At 43.3% G+C, this 20233-nt stretch overlaps 2 long non-coding RNA genes across 5 annotated transcripts in view; one reads left to right on the top strand and one right to left on the bottom strand.

Annotated features, from left to right (window-relative positions):
* LOC106505126 overlaps window positions 1-4610 on the bottom strand; it is a 56844-nt gene extending 52234 nt beyond the window's left edge. For all 3 annotated transcript variants that reach the window (XR_002336304.1, XR_001299235.2, XR_002336303.1), the window contains exon 1: window positions 4309-4610. This is a non-coding gene — a long non-coding RNA (uncharacterized LOC106505126). The remainder of the gene's footprint in view (window positions 1-4308) is intronic.
* The window catches only part of LOC102161091, a 31846-nt gene extending 11649 nt beyond the window's left edge, over window positions 1-20197 (top strand). The window contains exons 3-5 of one of the 2 annotated variants that reach the window (XR_002336302.1): window positions 5353-15122; window positions 16973-17078; window positions 20110-20197. This is a non-coding gene — a long non-coding RNA (uncharacterized LOC102161091). Of the gene's footprint in view, window positions 1-5352; window positions 15123-16972; window positions 17446-20109 lie in introns of those variants that run through there. The other variant, XR_002336301.1, reaches the window with a different exon arrangement.

Genomic DNA, 20233 nt, shown 5'->3' on the forward strand with positions numbered 1-20233 from the left:
GAGATTAAGGCATGGGGTTATTTCTCCTTTCCCTTTTTAGAGGTCCCCAGGGAGAGTTATTTTCTGACTAGCCCCTGGATGGGGTTGGAAGGCGAATCACTGATGTATAGTAAGACCAGCCAGGCTTGCAGTAGCAATAGCAGAAAAGCATTACTAGAATCTTCTTTAGGATGCAGAAGGTGAGACTTGTCCAGCCTCTCCCCACCCCCACCACTCCATACAATTTTTTATTAAAGTATAGTTGATTTGCAATGTTCTGTCAATTTCTGCTGTATAACAAAGTGACCCAGTCATTCATATATATACATTCTTTTTCTCATACCATCTTCCATCATGTTCTATCACAAGCAATTTGATATAGTTTCCTGTGTTGTACTGTAGGACTTCATTGCTTATCCATCCTAAAGGTAATAGTTTGCTTCTACTAACCCCAAACTCCCAGTCTATCCCACTCCCTCCCCCTCCCCATTGATGACCACAAGTTTGTTCTCTATATCTGTGAGTCTGCTTCTGTTTTGTAGCTAGGTTCATTTGTGTCATATTAGACACCACACATAAATGATATCATATGGTATTTGTCTTTTTCTTTCTGACTTACTTTACTTAGTATGAGAATCTCTCTAGTTGCATCCATGTTGCTGCAAAAGGCATTATGTTGTTCTTTTTTATGGCTGAGTAGTATTCCATTGTGTATACGTACCATATCTTCTTAATCCATTCATCCATTGATGGACATTTAGGTTGTTTCCATGTTTTGGCTATTGTGAATAGTGCTGCTATGAGTTTTGAATTGTAGTTTTGTCTGGATAAGTGCCCAGGAGTGATATTGCTGGATCATATGGTAGTTCTATATTGAGTTTCCTGAGGAATCTCCATACTGTTTTCCATAGTGGTTGTACCAACATACCCACCAACAATGTAAGAGGGTTCCCTTTACCCCACACCCTCTCCAACATTTTCTATTTTTAGACTTATTAATGATAGCCATTCTGACCAGTGTGAGGGGGTACCTCGTTGTAGTTTTGATTTACATTTCTCTAATAATTAGCAGTGTTGAATATTTTTTTTTCATGTGTATGATGGCCATCTGTATATTTTCTTTGGAGAAATGTCTATTTAGCTCTTCTGCCCATTTTTTCAATTGGGTTGTTTGGGTTTTTTGCTGTTGATTTGTATGAGTTGTTCACTTTACTCTTCTATGCTGAGTAACAGAAATATTACTCCAACATTTTCCAGATGTCATTCCCTCTGCCCGGGGAAGTCACCTCAACTTCTGTCTCAAGCATCACAAAGAGTGTCCTCTGGCAGGTTTGCCCTCCCTCCTTGAACATGACTTCTCTTGTTCCTTTTCTACTCTCCAACTCTACATCTGCCTCTTCAGGGCAGCTGCCTCGATGTATTGGAATCCTTGGTCTGCACGTTTATTTCTCACTAGTGGTTGAACCTTCTGAGTGTACGCACTCTTTTCAGCTTGGAGTGCCCACGGCATTAAGAAGTCATTTTGCATGTTTTTGGGATGAATGACACACATTCAAACATGCTCTCAGGTCTATAGACCCATGTTTAAGCAATAAAATAAAAGACGCAATGGCAAAAATATTACCCTTAGTGACCTGATTTTTCAACTAGAGTATAGAATTCTAAAATGCTAATAAAACTTTGCATTTCAGGGCTTAGGTTTCCTCATCTATAAAACATGAGGGTTAAAAGATAATCCTATCTACACACCAGAAACAGATCATGGAGACTTGTGGTTGCTGGCAGGGGCAGGGAAGGGAGTTTGGGGTCATGAGGTTGGAGGATACAAACTATTACATTGGGACTGGATGGGCCATGGGGTCCTACTGAACAGCACAGCACAGGGAACTGTGTGTGTTGCTGTACAACAGGCCTTGAGGAAACATTGTAAATCAACTATACTTTAATAAAAAATAAATAAATAAATTTTTTTTTTAAAAATAATGAACTCTAGGTGATGTTGCCAATAGCTAGAAATAGCTGGAGCCAGGGGTGACCCTCCCATCACCATCCAGCCCAGTTTTCCTTATATCACGGTTCTTACCAGCAGAGTTCTCCTAGCCTAGCCTCGACTTGGAAGCCAAAATCTCAGTAATGTGAATTTCAGAAAGGCCATTGAGCCCTAAATCTCAATTTCAACATTTCTTATTAATTCTGTTTGAAATAAATGATCACCAGGAACATTACAATTCAGATATGAAATATTGCTACATAATTCATTCTTTCATTGTTTCCAGATCATATGATATTGGAAACAATGAAATGAAAACCTTTTTTCTTTCTTCTTTCCTTCCTTCCTTCATTTCTTCCTTCCTTCCTTTCACAAACTGTGACTGTCTGTGCTCCAAAATACTCTTGAAGTGTAAGGTGATATTGGTGAATAAATATCCACAATATCCTGAATATAACTTTCAAATTTTCAATCTTATTTCCCAAAGGAAATATATGCAACCTTAAGAAGAGTCAATAGCTATGGACAATCAGATTCAATGTGTCAGCTGAGAGGTAAAAGAGTGAATGAGTTCCACTTACAAATCTAATCACAAAGAGCACTAAAATGCACCGCAAAAGCGAAATCACTAGAGGCAGATAGAATTTCTCTAGGCCTAATTTTTTCCTGTAAATGGAAGGAAGAAAAATGTAACTTCAGCACCTATCATAACCAATTCAAAGGGAAGCTTCCTTCAGCAGCAAATCAAAGTATCTTACCCATTAGAAGCTATTCTAACTATCTCAACTTCAGGCAGATGGGGAGAATTTGGATAGTACACAGCTCTTTACGTTGCCCTTTTTGTTACAGTCAAGTACAGTCCAAGAGACTGATCCCTGCATGAATGAGATATGTTCCTTTTTTTTTGTCGAAGAGTGCTGCACTTTCATGATTTCCCACAAAACAGCTGCAAAAATACCTACAGTAGGGCATCTGGAATTCTTAAAAGTGACTTGAGGATTTGTGGCTCATGAAACATTGTGAAATAACACTCACCATGTTGTAAAAAAATACCCTTAACCATTTATTGGCATTCTTGAAGACAAAAAATAAAAGGTGCCCTCAGCATATTAGCCCAGCTTGATTAGAAGAAAATGCTAACGTGATAAAGAAATAGTGGAAATAGATGCCAGAAACCTATCTTGATGTCGTAAACATTTAAATCTCTTGGAAAGTTTGTGAAAAACAGTATGGTAAAGGCCCACAGTGATGGTCGTAGCTTTAAGTGTTTGATCAGATTCTGAGGCATCATTAGGAATAACTTACATGTTCTGTAAAAAAAAAAAAAAAAAAAAAAATGTGGTTTCCTGTTGAGACCAAGCACTGTTCCCAGGAAAAAAAAAAAAAAAAAGGAATTCTCCTAAAGATGTTTTTCATTTTTACCTCTCACAAAACAGGACTATCAAAAAGAAAGCAATGGCCTTTCCATGAGAACTTGGGTCAAATAAACCATGTATTGTTCCATCTTAAAATGAAACATCTGGCTGATTTGAGAAGAAAACCAGCTTAATTATTTCTGAGTATCTAACAGAGAGAGAGGTTAACTTCAAAATCTATATGTCTTTCCAAGGTGGACATGGAAGGGAAAAAAAAAAAAAACTATGAAGCTATTTTTGACTCAGGAAAGTAGATCTGGAGGTAATTTAGTGAACACAAATTACCACTGACAAGGGAAGAAATAATTTATTCTCCTGGTGAGTCTTTTTATATGAGTGGGCAGTGTGGAACTGTCAGCAGGGAAAAGCCATTTGGATGGATTTAAAAAATCATTGAAACCCAAGTCCAAAATCCTCTACGACATCCTGGACATCATTTGAAGTTGTGAGACTCTGTAGAGAAGTTTCATGTCGAAAATAAAGCATGAGCGTGAAACTCTGAGATATAAATTTGGGTAGAGGAGAGTTTTTTGTTTTGTTTTGTTTTGTCTTTTGTCTTTTCAGGGCCACACCTGCAGCATATGGAGGTTCCCAGGCTAGGAGTGGAATCAAATCGGAGCTGTAGCCACTGGACAATGCCATAGCCACAGCCACTATGGGATCCAAGCCACATCTGCAATCTACACCACAGCTCACGGCAACACCAGATCCTTAACCCACTGAGTGAGGCCAGGGATTGAACCTGCGTCCTCATGGATGCTAGTCAGATTCCTTTTCACTGAGCCATGACAGGAACTACTGGAGAAGAGTTTATAGATGGGAGATAAAGCCTTATGGATAGCTAGCTTGTGTTTCTTAACAAATTCATCTCTTTTAGCCTTACTTTTTTCCCCCTGGGTCCTCAATCTAAGAGTCTCTACTCACCAGAGTGTTTGTGGATGTCTCCCTTGCAGTCCTTTCTCAGCTCTGTGGGCTCCTCCTGATGGCTGTGAACTTGGGTTTACTTCACTGATGGTCAATACCAGGCAAATTCCACTTTGTAGGGTGTTGTCCTTTCTCTGATGGAACTACTGGACATGGGTGGTTAGAACATTGATTTGACACCGGTCCACATTTCCCCTCAATTTCCTGTTTCCTCTTTTCTTCTTGGACATCACTTAAAACTGACAGTTTGGGAGTTCCCATTGTGGCTCAGCAGTAGCAAACCCAGATAGTATCCATGAGGACATGGGTTCAATCCCTGGCCTCGCTCAATGGGTTAAGGATCCGACTTTGCTGTGAGCTATGGTGTAGGTCGCAGACACAGTTGGGATCTGGCGTTGCTGTGGCTGTGGTGTAGGCTGGCAGCTGCAGCTCCCATTTGACCCTTAGCCTGGGAACTTCCATATGCAACAGGAATGGCCCTAAAAAGAAAAAAAAAAAAAAAAGAAAGAAAAGACTGACAGGCTTATCAGATTTTCCAGAACATTTGGAGGAGCTACAAGGCAGTTAGTTACATCCTAGAAGAGAGAAACATACAACTCCTCTAAATCTGTTTTCTCCCATAGTTCTAGGAAAATGCACTCATAATTGGAAGACAAAGCATCTTCACAAAGGGTCCCCTTGTGGACACACTCAAGGTCTTAACCTTGGCCCCCTGGCTTGCATCTCTCTCTCCACCATTTATTCTTCGCATCTCCATGAAGTGAAATTCCACACACCTTCCAGGCATATCCAGTCCTGGCAGTCTCCTCCTAGGTTTGTCCTCTTCTTTACCCAGCACCCTCTTTCCTCAAGGTTAGAATTCTCTCTGAAAGGAAGGAGCACTAGGAGGGGACAATTATGGCTGGTCTTTGGTATTTTAAGTCTTGTAAAATATAGTTCTCTGGCCATCTATCCACCTTTACGTGATGGCGCTCCCGCTGGCTTGTACATACATACTCACACGTATCGCGAGGACATATTTTATTTTATTTTTTTGCTTTTTAGGGCCACACCTGCGACCTACACCATAGCTCACGGCAATGCTGGATCCTTAACCCACTGAGCGAGGCCAGGGATCGAACCCACAACCTCATGATTCCTAGTTGGATTTGTTTGCGCTGTGCCAGGATGGGAACCCCTTGAGGACATATATTAAATATCAGAGAGAAGAGCACCAAAACTTATAAGGAGGCAGAGGACTAATGATCAGGAAGAGGGATGAAAACCGTCATTTGCAAGTCTGCCTCTCTCACTGTATTACACTATATTATTACCACCATCTTTTAATCCCCAACCACTTCCTCCTCTCTTCTTCCTCTGCCATCTACTGGGAACAACCCTACGGCTTGAGTCAAATCACTCCATCACCTATATACCTTTTTATACCCACTTTGAAGTTGCCAAAGAACTCAAATTCTTGTCCAAGGATCATCAAAGTTGGTCCTTTTTGGGGGTAAGACAGCTACACCAGAAATGCCTGTGTTGGTGAAGATTCCATATCCAGTTAGTATTCATCGGATAAGAGATGTTAAATATTTGAAAATCAACCATCACTCAAAGGCAGCACTGAAGCTCTGTTCTCAAGGCCAAATGCCCCCAGAGGCGCTGAAAAGAATGGCACATGGGACATTTCAGGAAACGTCCATGTTTCTGCAGGTTGAAGTGGTTGGCCACCCTGTTCAGAATGTTGTGTGACTCAGGCAAGTCCTCACATCAGCTCTGTGACCCTTTCTTGGGGTAGGGGTGTGTGTAAGCAGTAGCAGTAAAAGAAGGAGGAATCGTAGCAGTTGATGCATGGGGTGGGGTGGGGGGGTGTGCACAGGAAAGAGCCACCAAGGGCTTTTCATGGCAGAATAGCTTGGAAAAGGCCAATTTTGTGTGGAACTGAAAACAACTACAGGAGATCTATAGCTTCAGGACCTGCCTTAAGCAGACTTATCCATGCCACTGGCTCTTTGTGTCTTACCAGGGATCAGGTTGCACAATACATCATTGGTTCAGTGAATCCCACAAAACTAGAGAATCAGTAAGTCACTCACACCAACAATATTTACTCACTGTAACTTCTTGGGTTCATGCTTCTGCATCTATTTTCAAAAGTGGCGTGGGCAGGGCAGAGGGGGTGGGACAGGGTGTCTGAGAAATTCAACCAAGGTGGAGGGAGAGGAGACTGGCAGGAGCTGTTGAAGTCTCACTACAATCACAGTGTGTAGACAATGACTGGTGTAGACATGACCCGCCAGGCTTATACCGGGTCAGTGAGAAGTGAGTCTGCGTTGGTAGGACATTTGTTTTCAAGGCTTTGTAAATAAATGTACCGTGTAGGAAAAATGGAGAATTAATCTCTACTTTAAGGATAAATCAAGAGTTCCCATTGTGGCTCAGCAGGTTAAGGACCCAACTAGTATCCATGAGGATGTGGGTTCAATCCTTAGCCTTGCTCAGTGGATTAAGGATCCGGCGTTGTTGCTTGGATCCAGCATTGCCATGGCTGTAGTGTCGGCTAGCAGCTGCATCTCTTATTTGACTCCTAGCCCAGGAAATTCCATATGCTGACGGTGCCAGCCCTAAAAGATAAAAGGAAAAAGAAAAAAAATTAATAATATGGAAGCTCACATGTGGGGCAATAAGTCAAGGATCTGGCGTTGCTGCAGCTGTGGCGCAGGTTCCAGCTGTGGTGCGGGTTCAATCCCTGGCCCAGAAACTTGCACATGCCATAGGTAAGGACAAAAATCAATCAATCCATCAATAATAAATTCATAGTGAGTCTTCAATCATATTATGAAAGACAAGGGAATGACATAATCAAAACAAAGACATTTGACTTTTGTTTCAAAAACGGATATTCACTGAGTAGCACAAAATACTGATTAAGATGAACACACAATGACTAGGTGACTTTAATATTCTGCTGCTTATTTTATAGAGTTCTATTAATGGGTACTTTTTTTCTTTCCAGGATAAAAACATCAATTCCCAGCCAAGATCCTGAGTTGTTTTGACAGTTCTCTGATCATTGCCAGAACTGTAAAGGAATATTCTGTTTTAAATCCCCTGAAAAAAAAAAAAAAAAAAAGGTACAGGGACTTATAATCCAATATTTGATTATGTTCACAGGGGGTTGCAAGTTTAGGTAGAGTGGTGAAATCCAAACAAACAATTTAATGTTGCAACCCACTTTAATAAAATTAGTTCCAGGACACAGGAGTCACTCAGTTGGGAGAGAATCTTCTAGGAGAGAGGTTCTAATTAAAGGAAGAGGGTTTCTCATCAAGACAGGACCTTAGGACTTTGACTCTGAAGCATAGCCTTTTTTCCCAGAAGGATATAAGCTTTACGCCATTCCTTGCCCCTCTCGTCCCTGCTTTAAAAAAGAGAACAAGAGGGAGCTAGAGCCAGAGAAAAAGAAAGGGAGGGAGGGAGAGAATTTTAAGGAAACTATGACGCATACGGGATACAAAGAAAAAACATCTGCTGGATAATTAGCAAATTCCTTCACAAAGAGAACATTTAAAAGTTTAAAGTTTTCAACACCAACTAGACCACATTGTTTCCAAAATATTGTTTACTATGATTGTCTACTCTAAATGCAGTCAATTCAGGAACTTCTTTAAAGAGGAAAGTTGGGGAGGGAGTGAAAGAAGTGCCCTCTTCTGCAACCACCATTTTAAATCTCCATCTGTTAAGTCCTTTTGGTATATTGGGTCACCCAAGAGGGAAAAGGAGCTTTAAATATCATTTCCAGGCCTGCTCAGTATTCAAATTTACCCTTGATTTGAACCAAATTAATTTGATATCCAAATGCACTACTTTTTTTTTTTTTTTGTCTTTGTTTTTTTTTGCTATTTCTTTGGGCCGCTCCCACGGCATATGGAGGTTCCCAGGCTAGGGGTCGAATTGGAGCTGTAGCCGCCAGCCTACGCCAGAGCCATAGCAATGCGGGATCCGAGCCACGTCTGCGACCTACACCACAGCTCACGGCAACGCCGGATCCTTAACCCACTGAGCAAGGGCAGGGATCGAACCCGAAACCTCATGGTTCCTAGTTGGATTAGTTAACCACTGCGGCACGACGGGAACTCCCAAATGCACTACGTTTTTTAAATTAAAGTATAGTTGATTTACAATGTTGTGCCAATTTCGGCTATACCGCAAAGTAACCCAGTCATACATATACATATGTATAAATACACACATTCTTTTTCTCATATCATCCCTCATCACATTCTATCCCAAAAGAGTGGACACGAGTCCCTGTGCAGGACCCCATTGTCCATCCATTCTAAATGTAATAGTTTGCATCAACTAATCCCAAATTCCCAGTCCGCCCCATTCCCTCTCCTCTCTCCATTCACAACCACAAGTCTGTTCTCTATGTCTGTGAGTTTGTTTCCGTTCTATAGATAAGCTCATTTGTGCCATATTTTGGATTCCACATGTAGCTGATATCATATGGTATCTGTCTTCCTCTTTCTGACTTCACGTAGTATGAGAATCTCCAGTTGCAGCCTTGTTGCTGCAAATGGCATTATTTTGTTCTTTTTTATGGCTGAGTAGTATTCCATTGTGTAGTTGTACCACATCTTTATCCATTCATCTGTCAGCGGACATTTAGGTTGTTACCAAGTCTTGGCTATTGTGAATAATGCTGCTATGAACACAGGGGTGCACGTATTCTCCGAATTGTAGTTTTATCCAGATATATGCCCAGGAGTGGGATTGCTTGATCATATGGTAGCTCTATATTTAGTTTTCTGAAGAACCCCCAAATGCGTTACTTTTTAACAAACCAAGTGAACTATATACTTCCTTTCCTTCAGTTGCTGAAGCTAGTTAAGGGGCAAATTGCATTTTTAACAGAGCAAACATGAAAGGGAGCTGGAAACTCTTGGTCCCCAGATGATGAAGGACTGGCAGCCAATTAGCCCACAAGACTGGCTGACTTTCAAAAAGAAAAATGGAGGTGACAGAGGTTTTCACATTTAACCTTTTAAGAATTCAAGCACACTTTAAATACAAAAGGATAAGGTAAGGAAATCAAGCTTAATTCTTAACTGAGCAAAGAGATGAAAACAGATCCAGATTCCTGTAACCCATCCCTCTATGGGGCCAAAGCAATAAAGGTTGAGCTCTCCATCCCTAAGGCAACAAGAGAAGCAGAACTAGCTCAGACACAGCCTCTGGAATGGCCATGACTGTCCCCATTCCTGTTCCTTGATTGTTACTCTGTCCTTCCTCCCCTCCTCTTTCTGTCCCTCTCACTCCTTCCTTCTTTTCACGCTCCCCTCCGATGCTGCGTTAGGTCTGCTGCATCCTCCTGCTCCTGAAATTCCACATCCTCTTCTGCTCTGAGGTTGACACCAGGAGGTCTAAATAGAAAACAAGCTTCTGGCAAGTATCAAGGAAGAGGAGCAAAAGATACCTGTTACTCCAAGCTATAACCTTCCCCTCCATGAGACATCACGTGATTTTAGTCATTGAACACACAGTTTCCTGACAACCCTCAAAATCCTATGATTTTTAATATAGGAATGTGGATACAGGTCCTTTGGTAAATAAAATATGCACAACTCTTCAATCCTGTTTATGTGTGATTATCCTAACTGGTGGTTTATTTGCTCATTTAAATGTCATAGAAAATTACTAACGCCTGCTCTGCTCTGCTGCCCTTCCCTATTGTCTTGATCCTTCCTAGTAAATTTGTTACCTGGTGGGTAGACCTCGCAGACCTTTTCGGGCAATGGCCCACTGACTTCAACTCCAGTGCACCTGTGTTGATGGTGGGAGGATCTAGCCTCCTTTCTGAGTATGATCCTGCTGAGATAATCAGTAGAAATGACAATTTTTGGAGTGAAAGCGTTCATGCCCTCTGGGACGATTTGATGGCACCACCACAGATAAAACCCCGACATTGATACTGCTCAAACAGGAACACTCAGAAATGTTTCCATCTCCTAATAGCTCCTTGTTATATGCAGACAGAAAATCGATTGAGTCACTTCCATTCCTCTGACACAAATTTTTTTTTTTTTTTGCAGATCTCAAGTTGTTGAGGTCCTGATTGTGTAATAATCAGTAAATTGTTACCTATGGACCTGCTTTGTATATCGCAGGTACTCATTGAACACTTGTAGAATTGAAAGACCTCTCCCCCCTACTCCAGATTGTACTAAAATCTTATATCAAAGGTGATGCATACAGGGAGTTCCCATTGTAGCTCAGGGGTAATGAACCCAAATGGTATCCATGACAATGCAGCTTTGATCCCTGGCATCATTCAATGGGTTAAGGATCTAGCATTGCCGTGAGTTGTGGTATAGGTCACAGACTCAGCTTGGATCCAGCTATAGTGGAGGCTGGCAGCTGCTGCTCCAACTTGACCCCTAGCCTGGGAACGTCCATATGCCACAGGTGTGGCCCTAAAAAGACAAAAAAAAAAAAAAAAAAAAGGCATTTCATACACACATGAAACAATTTCTGAGTGATGTAAATAAATACTGTAATTGTATCTGTCAGGGTCCAACCAGGAAAACAAACCACTCCAGGTATGTAAAATAGAGGTGTGTAAAATGCAATTCCTTCCATAGATGACAGAAGCTGAGAAGCAGAACCCAGCATGGTGGTACAACCCAGAGATTGGCAAGAGCTGGTCTGAGACCCTGTCCGAGACTGGAGGAAGAGGCAGTCAGGTCCCTATGCTACCTCAATCCCAAGTCAAGGTCACAGGAGGCAAGGAGAATCATGGCAGCACGGTGGCTCTGCAGACATGGGAGAGACCCAGTTCTCATGGGGGATGCTGCCCATGGAAAAGAGGGAAGAGAAAATACCTGTTTTCTCCCTTCCTTCCTCCCCCACAATCTCACCACAGTGCCTCCCATTAGCCACACCCTGCTGGAAGACCACCGAGGGAGAAGCCTGGCCTCAGGGTTGTAAACCTCCTGGTGACACAAAGCAGGGCAGAGGAGGGGAAAGGTTAGAAATGGATCTGAGAGCAGGTGGTTAAGCTCTCGTGCCAAAATGGAGTGCCAGTTTAGTTAATATTAACACTGAGTGCAAAATAAATTCAGGAAAAATATTGTTCCTGACACATTACAGCATGAGTGCTCAACATAGTTTGGGTGGTTTTTTTTTTTGTTTTTTGTTTTGTTTTGTTTTTTTGTTCTTTAGGGCTGCACATGCAGCATATGGAAGTTCCCAGGCTAGGGGCCAAATTAGAGCTATAGATGCTGGCCTACGCCACTGCCACAGCAGTGCCAGATCCGAGCCATGTCTGTGACCTACACTACAGCTCATGGCAACACAGGATCCTTAACCCACTGAGCGAGGCCAGGGATCGAACCTGCTTCCTCATGGATACTAGTCAGATTTGTTTCCACTGAGCCATGACGGGAACTCCTCAATATAGTTTTACGTATTACACACATTCACCAGGATGACTTAAAGAAGTCACCAGGAAGCTTGCCCACAAAACTGGGACTAGGGATATTTGAAATAACATCCAGTAATTTCAGAGTTATTTCTACTCCAGTGTTGTCTAAATAATCAAAAAGCATCACTCTGGGAGTTCTCACTGTGGCACAGTGGGTTAAGAATCTGACTGCAGCAGCTCGGGTCACTGTGGAAGTATGGGTTCGATTCCCCAGCCCGGCAGCGGATTGAAGGATCTGACGTTGCTGCAGCTGCGCCATAGGTCACAGCTGTGGCTCAGATTCAATCCCTGGCTCGGGAGCTTACATATGCCATGGGTGCAGCCTTAAAAGGGGGGGGGCACTCTGCACACACGTGACCAAGACAGCCAACAACTTAATCTTCCTTCTCTTCAGGAAAGCAAAGCTTGGCAGCCTTGGGAAACCCATAGCCTTCAGGTGGCCCGTTTCCCTCCAAGCCATGTGCCCAGCCTTTTCACCAGTTCCTTGAGCCGATGGTGTCTGGCTGTGGCTAGACCACAATTCTGAGGCAGTCAGCAAGCAGGGGCTGTGCCAGGCTGACTTCACTGGGATGGTATCAGAGCTGGGGTTGGGGCGCCAGTCTCAACAAGCTGATGTCAAAGCCAGCCTCTTTCTTCAATCTGCTTGGTCTGTTGGCTGGGATCACTGGCCAACATTAAGCTAGAAACTAAAGACCAGAGTAGTAGTTATGGCTCCTAGAGACAGGCTTCTTAGTACCCACTGCTCCAAGTAAGCATGTTGTGTCCTGTCATGGACAATGAGACAAGATTTTAGGGTCAGAGAGATCCAGCTCCAAATCCCACTTCTTTACTAGTTGTATGGCACTAACCATCTCAACCTTTCATCCATGAAACAGGAAAGAGGAGCCAGGATGAAGGGCAGAATGTGCAGGCAGAAGCCCAGGACTCCGTGTAACATATACGTTGTGTTCAACCACTGACACCCACTGCAAGTGTGGATGTTTAGTCAAAGTTGCACATTGAGGATAATGACAATAATGAGAATCCATGAAGGAGAGAGTTTTGCAAGATGGAATGTTGGAATGTTGGGCAAGCCCCTAAAATAAAGTTACAGTGTAAGTAGCTACATGCATTGCTCATGGCTGTTTCATCGATGTGCGCTTTCCTTGCCTGAGACAAATTTGGCCCCTAGGTTACTTATGTGAAGCTCAAGGCCATACTTCTTCCATTCGTGATGGTGATCCGGATCCATAACCCCCAGCAAAGGAACATTCCAAACTGGGACAAGAAATAGGCACTCATAAGCAATACCATTGGCCCTGATTTCAGTGTTACTGAGAAAAACCAGTTGCAAATATTGTTCACCTTGGATGTGTAGAGGGTACTGTACTGGCTGTAAATGACTCAGAAGCCCTAATATTCTCTGTATCAAGATGGTGGAGACAGGCATTTCAAAGAAGATTATGCTTTGCTCATGCCACCCTCGCTCTATCTGTTAAGCCTCGGTATTTCTCTCCCCCCACTTTTCTCATTGCCCCTCTCTGCTCCTACTGGTATTTTTTCCTCCTCCATCTGCTCTCTCACACATAGATGGCTCACATTTAATTATTCGTGGCACAGCATTCAACAGGCCATCTAAAAGTGTAATACGCAACCAAGTCATGATATTAAGGATTTTGTTATTTCAGAATTGAAGAAATCTGCACATGAGAAGAGTCCAAAAACTATGCAACTGCTTTTCTTTCAGGGGCTATGTTGACATATTCAGCAAATAATTTCCAAAACACTATGTGATGTTTGAAGTTGTTTTTCTCTCAAAGACAATGTGTGTGGCTGGAAAAGCACATTTGCGCTGTATGTTTTCTTAGATTGGTTTGCCAGGTGACCAGAAATAAAAAGCATGTCCTTAAAATTCCCTCCCCCAAGGCCAACTCCTCCAATTGAGGAGGTTCAGGGCGTTCTAGCTTTACATTTTTTGTTCTAACGCCCTGTGTGGCCTTGCTCAGTTTAGATTTGAACCCAGTTCAAAAAAGCACAAGTCCAGGAAAAGATTGTGCAAGAGTTTTGTGTTTACACGGTGCTGTACATTCTCAACAATACTGGCCATATAATCCATAAACATCAATCTAAATTTTATGAGATTGCTAATCAGCTTCTCAGCAAGTATTGCAAATTTAAAGGCAAAAACAGAGACAATGCTAAATAAAGCAGTGGGTTCCAAGAAGTTTCTGGAAGACAATGAGCACGAGTGCATTGATTAAATCAATGAAACAGACATGGTGGGGTGCCTGCTCTGGGCATTGTCCTGTTGCCAAGTGCTCAGAGGAGCACAAAAGTGAGCGAGAGTCTAGACCTCCACACAGCAAAATCTGTTGTGGGGCTGAGGGCTTTGTTTTTCAGAAGCTTTATCATATCTGACTTCAAATTAGTAAGAAAATCATTATGCAGTCTCTAGCCAAGGATGTAAAGACTGATCTTGGGGTTAATACAATGTGTGAACTGCTTAATTCTGTTCCAAATTTTCTTACTATGTTTTAAGGATGGCGGTGTTCCCGTAGTGGCTCAGTGGAAATGAATCCAACTAGCATCCATGAGGACATAGGTTCAATCCCTGGTCTTGCTTGGTGGGTTAAGGATCCGGTGCTGCCATGGGCTGTGGTGTAGATCGCAGATGTGGCTCAGATCCTGCATTGCTGTGGCTGTGGCGGAGCCCAGCAGCTGCAGCTCCGATTCAACTCTTAGCCTGGGAAACTCCATATGCGTCGGGTACGGCCCTAAAAAAAGTTTTAAGGATGGAGAGAGAAGAGTATTTTTTGTGAAATGATTCCTCTAATTATCCCTATATTTATCAGCAGAAATTTTATCACAGTAATCATGAAAGCTAACACTTACTGAGGAAGACCAACTTACTCTGTGGCTGGCCCTGACCTACTTTTAAGCATTTCGCATGCAGTCACTTCTTTGGTTGTCAAAATCACCTTCGAGTTCTGGTTCTAATTATCTATTGCTATGGAACTAACTAGTTTACCCTTAGTGGCATAAAAGAATAACTATCTTCTCATAGTCATAGATTCTGCGAATCAGGAAACCAGCCAGGAGGACTAGTTTCGACTCCATATCTGAGACCTGGGCTGGGAAGACTTCGTCAGCTGGAGGTAGCTGACCAAATTCCCAGGGGCTGGAAGCATCCGGATGCCACTTCCCACACATCTGACACCTGGCCTGAGATGACTGGAAGGCTGGACTCAGGGGGATCTGCAAAGCAAGACATCAACTCATATGACTTCTCCATGGAGCTTGGGTGTCCTCACAACATCACAGCTTCAAAGTCCTTGAACATCTTACTTGGCACCTCCAGCTTCCAAGAGTAAGTGTTCCAGTGAGCAAGGCAGAGGCTAGATCATCTTATGACCAAGCTTTGGAAGCATTGCTTCCATCATAACGTACTGGTCAGAGTAGTTATAGGCCTGTTCAAAGTCAGAGGGAGGGGACATAGACCTTCCTCTGGATGGAAGGAGTATCAAAGAATTTATGGCCACATTTTTTAATTGTTTTTGTCTTTTCAGGGCCGCACCAGTGGCATAGGGAGGTTCCCAGGCTAGGGACTGAATTGGAGCTATAGCTGCTGGCCTATGCCAGAGCCACAGCAATGCCAGATCTGAGCCGTGTCTTCAACCTACACCACAACTCACAGCAGCGTCGGATCTTTAACCCACTGAGCGAGGCCAGGGATCGAACCTGTGTCCTCATGGATGCTAATCAGAGTTGTTTCTGCTGAGCCACAACAGAAACTCCCTATGTCCACTTTTTTTGCTGTTTAAATGCTACCAATTGTTCTCATTATGACCTGTGTTCTAGGAAACTCGGATAGGAAAACTGAGGCATGGAGATGCCAAGAAACCTGTCCAGGATTACATATCAAGTAAGAGGCAGAGGCAAAGTAAAATCCGTCCTCCCAGCCCAGGATCCCACATTCTTTACCAGCAGCTATGTTGCCTCTAAATTCGGCTATGCAATTCACACAACAAGTGTTTGGTGAGAGTTTGCTATGTGTCTGTCTCTGTTCAAGGATCCATCCAAACAGAGTACACAAATGCTCTCTGGTAGCATTTTACATTCCGCTTGTAGAAAACTGATAGTGGATAAATGTATAATATGCCAAGTGAGAAAGATTCATTTAAAAATAATGTGGGGAGTTCCCGTCATGGCTCAGGAGTAATGAACCTGACTAGTATCCATGAGGATGCATGTTCGATTGCTGGCCTTAAAGATCCAGCATTGCTGTGAGCTGTGGTGGAGGTCACAGATGTGGCTCAGATCCCACATTGCTGTGGCTGTGGTGTAGGCCGGCAGCTGCAGCTCTGCTTCAACCCCTAGCCTGGAACTTCCATATGCTGGGGGTATGGCCCTAAAAAGACAAAAAGTAAAAATAAATAATAATAATAATGTGGCTAAAGAGTCACACCTGGTTATTTGATCATGTTATTTCGTGTAGGGTGGTCATGAAAGGCCTTTGTGAAGACGGGGCATGGACCTAATTGGAATATGAATACTCGTCATACATCATGTGGATTCCTGGAGGAAGAGCTCTGCACATGCCAAAGGCTTGACAGAGGAGAGGGAGTGGGAGGACGTATCGCTCCAACATCCTTAGAGGGAATAAATGATAAGAGGAAAGGGCCAGAGTTCAGAGCTTGTGTGCCCAACACCAGCACCCACATGCCAGCTTGAATGTCTAGCACAGCCTGTTCCTGGGTCCATGAGAAGAGATGAGGTCAGAGAGATACTAGAGGGCCAGAGCCTGCAGAACTTTGTGAGTCATCGTTAGGACGTTGGCTTTCACTTTGAATGAGCTGGGGAACCATTGAAGATGCTGAGTAGAGATGTTTCATGATCTGAATAGACTTTAAGGAGCAAGAATGGAGGCAGGGACCAGTTAAGAGGCTGCGATAAGAGTTTAGGCCAAAGATCACATGGAATTGGAGCAGGATGGCTGTGGTGAAGGTGGTGGAAAATACAAAGATGGTTTGCCAACTCTCAAAGTGAGGCTGAAAGATTTGCTCCTGGGACTGTGCATGAAATGGAGAAATCACAGTCACTTCAAAGTCTTGTCTTAAGAAAGCAAGAGAATGGAGTTGTCACTGGCTGAGATGGAAGGAGTTCGGGGTGATCAGCACGTTTGGGGGAGACTGAAATGTGGGCTTCTGTGTTTGACAGGCTACACTGACCATGACTCTCGGACCTCCACGTGGAAATGTTGAGCAAGCAAACACGCAAGCCTAGAGCTGGAGGCGTAGCCTGTCTCAAAACCCTGCAGTCCTTGGTGAGGTTTATTCCAAAGTATTTTATTTTATATTTTTGGATGCGATTTTAAAAGGGATGGTTCACATTCCCTTTCAGAAAAACGTATATGCAGAGAACTACAAAACATTAATAAAGGAAATTAAAGATGATTCAAAGAAATGGAAATATATCCCATACTCTTGGATTGGAATAATTTATATGTGTGTGTATACACACACACATATTGGCTGTGTCCATGTCGTGTGGAAGTTGCCCAGCCCAAGGATCATACCCGTACCACAGCAGCAACCTGAGCCCCTGCAGTGACACCACCAGATCCTTAATCCACTGCACCCCAAGGGAACCCCAAAGAAGAATTAATATTGTTAATATGGGAGTTCCCATTGTGGCACAGCCGAAACAAGTCCAACTAGTATCCATGAGAATACAAGCTCTATCCCTGGTCTCACTCAGTGGGTTAAAGGATCTGGCATTGCTGCGAGCTGTGGTGTAGGTCATAGATGCGGCTTGGATCCCACGCTGCTGTGGCTGTGGTGTAGGCCAACAGCTGAAGCTCCTATTAGACCCCTAGCCTGTCTCTTTGTGTGGCTCTGCAACAAACCTTTCCCTGATCCAAACAAACAGATAAAAACAGTCCAGTGAACCCATGGAAAACCTGAGATTCAAATGCTGTCTGTGCCCATAGCCTATTCTGGAGAAGTCCCCATTCAGTGTTTATCCCATTTCTATGAAAACTCTTTGAAAAACCTACTTTCACTTGCTTTTTCCATGATTTCTTCATGTTCTCCCTCGTTCCTTTTTTATTTTTATTTTTGCTTTTTAGGGCCACACCAGTGGCATATGGAAGTTCCCAGGCTAGGGGTCAGATCAGAGCTACAGCTGCTGGCCTACACCACAGTCACAGCAATGCCAGATCTGAGCCATATCTGCAACCCACACCAAAGCTCATGGCAACACCAGATCCTTAATCCACTGAGGGGGCAGTGATTGAACCTGAGCCCTCATGGATACTAGTTGGTTTCATTACCAACCAGCCACAACAGGAACTCGCCTTGTTCCTTATAGTCAAGTTTCATTCACCCTTAAAAAAATTTTTTTAGGGAGTTCCCGTCGTGGCTCAGTGGTTAACGAACCCGACTAGGAGCCGTGAGGTTTCGGGTTCGATCCCTGGCCTTGCTCCAGCTCCAGCTCCGATTAGACCCCTAGCCTGGGAACCTCCGTATGCCACAGGTGCTGCCCTAGGAAAAAAACAAAAGACAAAAAAAAAAGATTTTTTAAATGTAGTTGATTTACAATGCTCCTTCAATTTCTGCTGTACAGAGAATTGACCCAACCATGATGTATATACACACACAAACACACACATATATACACATTCTTTTTTTTTCATACTGTCTCCCATCATGTTCTAACCCAAGAGACTGTACACAGGTCCCTGTGCTGTACAGTAGGACCCCATTATCCATTCTAAATGTAATAGTTCGCATCCACCAACCCCATCCCCTTCTCTCCCCGCCTCCCCCTTGGCAAACACAAGTCTGCTCTTCATGTCCATGATCTGTTTCTGTTTGGTAGACGGGTTCATTTGTCATCCACCATCTTTTCACAAGGTCACTCAGTCTCGTTTTTGCAGAACTTCTGCACCACAGGACATGACGGATCAACCCTTCTTTCCTTTTTTTAATTTATTTTCATTTTTAATTTTTTTTAAGTTTTTATTTTTTCTATTATAGTTGATTTACATTGTTCTGCCAATTTATGCTGTACAGAAAAGTGATCCAGTCATACATATATATATATATGTGTGTGTGTGTATGTGTGTGTGTGTGTGTGTATACTTTTTATCACATTATTCTCCATCATGTTCCATCACAAGTAACTAGATCTAGTTCCCTGTGCTACACAGCAGGATCTCATTGCTTACCCACTCCAAAGGCAATAGTTTGGGGTTAGGAGATACAAACCCTTGTTTTCAAAATGCTTTTCCATTTGGCTTCACGCTCTCCTGTCCCCCAGTTTACTCTCTGGGGACGCTTTCTCTCTGTAAATGCACTCCTTAGTCATCGCCTTCAGTGCCTTGATGCTAAATTCTGTCTGATCTGATATTTCCAATCCCAGTTTTTCTGATTTCCCCGTGTATTTATTCACTCAACTGTTCAATGAGCATCACAATCTTAATCTGCCCCGGGAGCATTCTGATTTCCCGCCCCCCACCCCCACCCCCAGCCTGGTCAGGTTTGATGAGAAAAGTCAGAATAGAGCAAGGAGCACCCCAAAGGCAATAGGAGAGGGAAGAAGTTTTGGTCCCCCAACACCGTGTTCGGCCAGTGATGGGGTATGCTTTGAGACATTAGGCATAAACAGAATTGTGAGCATCATTTACATAGAGTAGTTCCATGACCCATGTCCACAAAGCATGAGTTCTTACTGAACTTATGTTATGTCCAGGAGACTTCCCTACACAAAACAGAAGATGGATATTTCATGCCAAAGCATCATTTTTTTTTCTTTTTAGGGCTGCACCCACGGCATACGGAGTTTCCCAGGCTAGGGGTCGAATTGGAGCTGTAGCCGCTGACTTACACCACAGCCACAGCAACGCAAGACCCAAGCTGCATCTGTGATCTCTACCACAGCTCACGGCAATGCCGGATCCTTAACTCGCTGAGCAAGGCCAGGGATCGAACCTGCATCCTCATGGATGCTAGTCAGATTCATTTCCACTGACCCATGACGGGAACACCCCAGACACATTTTTTTGAAATCAATTTTATGTCCAGACCAAAGATGGGCATTGAAGAGAGGGAGGGATAAAAGCTAGTGACCCCAGAGCCTGAGTTTATCCTATAATCCATGGACACGGATATAAAATGTAGGTGCAATGTCAATTTCATGGTCTTAGCAACTCCAGTAGAGACTGGCCTCATGGGAAATGAGGTAGGTGTTCCATCCCTGCTTCAAGGAAGCATATGGTTACCTGTTGCTTTGCTTTTTATCCTGTGACCTACAGGGTCCTTTTCAGCTCTGCATCCCTCTGCTTCTCTCTCCAGCTAAGCTCCGTTCCATTTGCTCACCACCCAGCCAGCAAGCCCTCCCTGCACCCCACCACCATGTTGCAGTCCCTCTCTCTGTGTCTCTTGGTTCAAATTTCGAATGGGTCGGCTGACTTTGAAT

This window comes from Sus scrofa, chromosome 10 (genome assembly GCF_000003025.6).
Source record: "Sus scrofa isolate TJ Tabasco breed Duroc chromosome 10, Sscrofa11.1, whole genome shotgun sequence".
NCBI lineage: Eukaryota > Metazoa > Chordata > Mammalia > Artiodactyla > Suidae > Sus > Sus scrofa.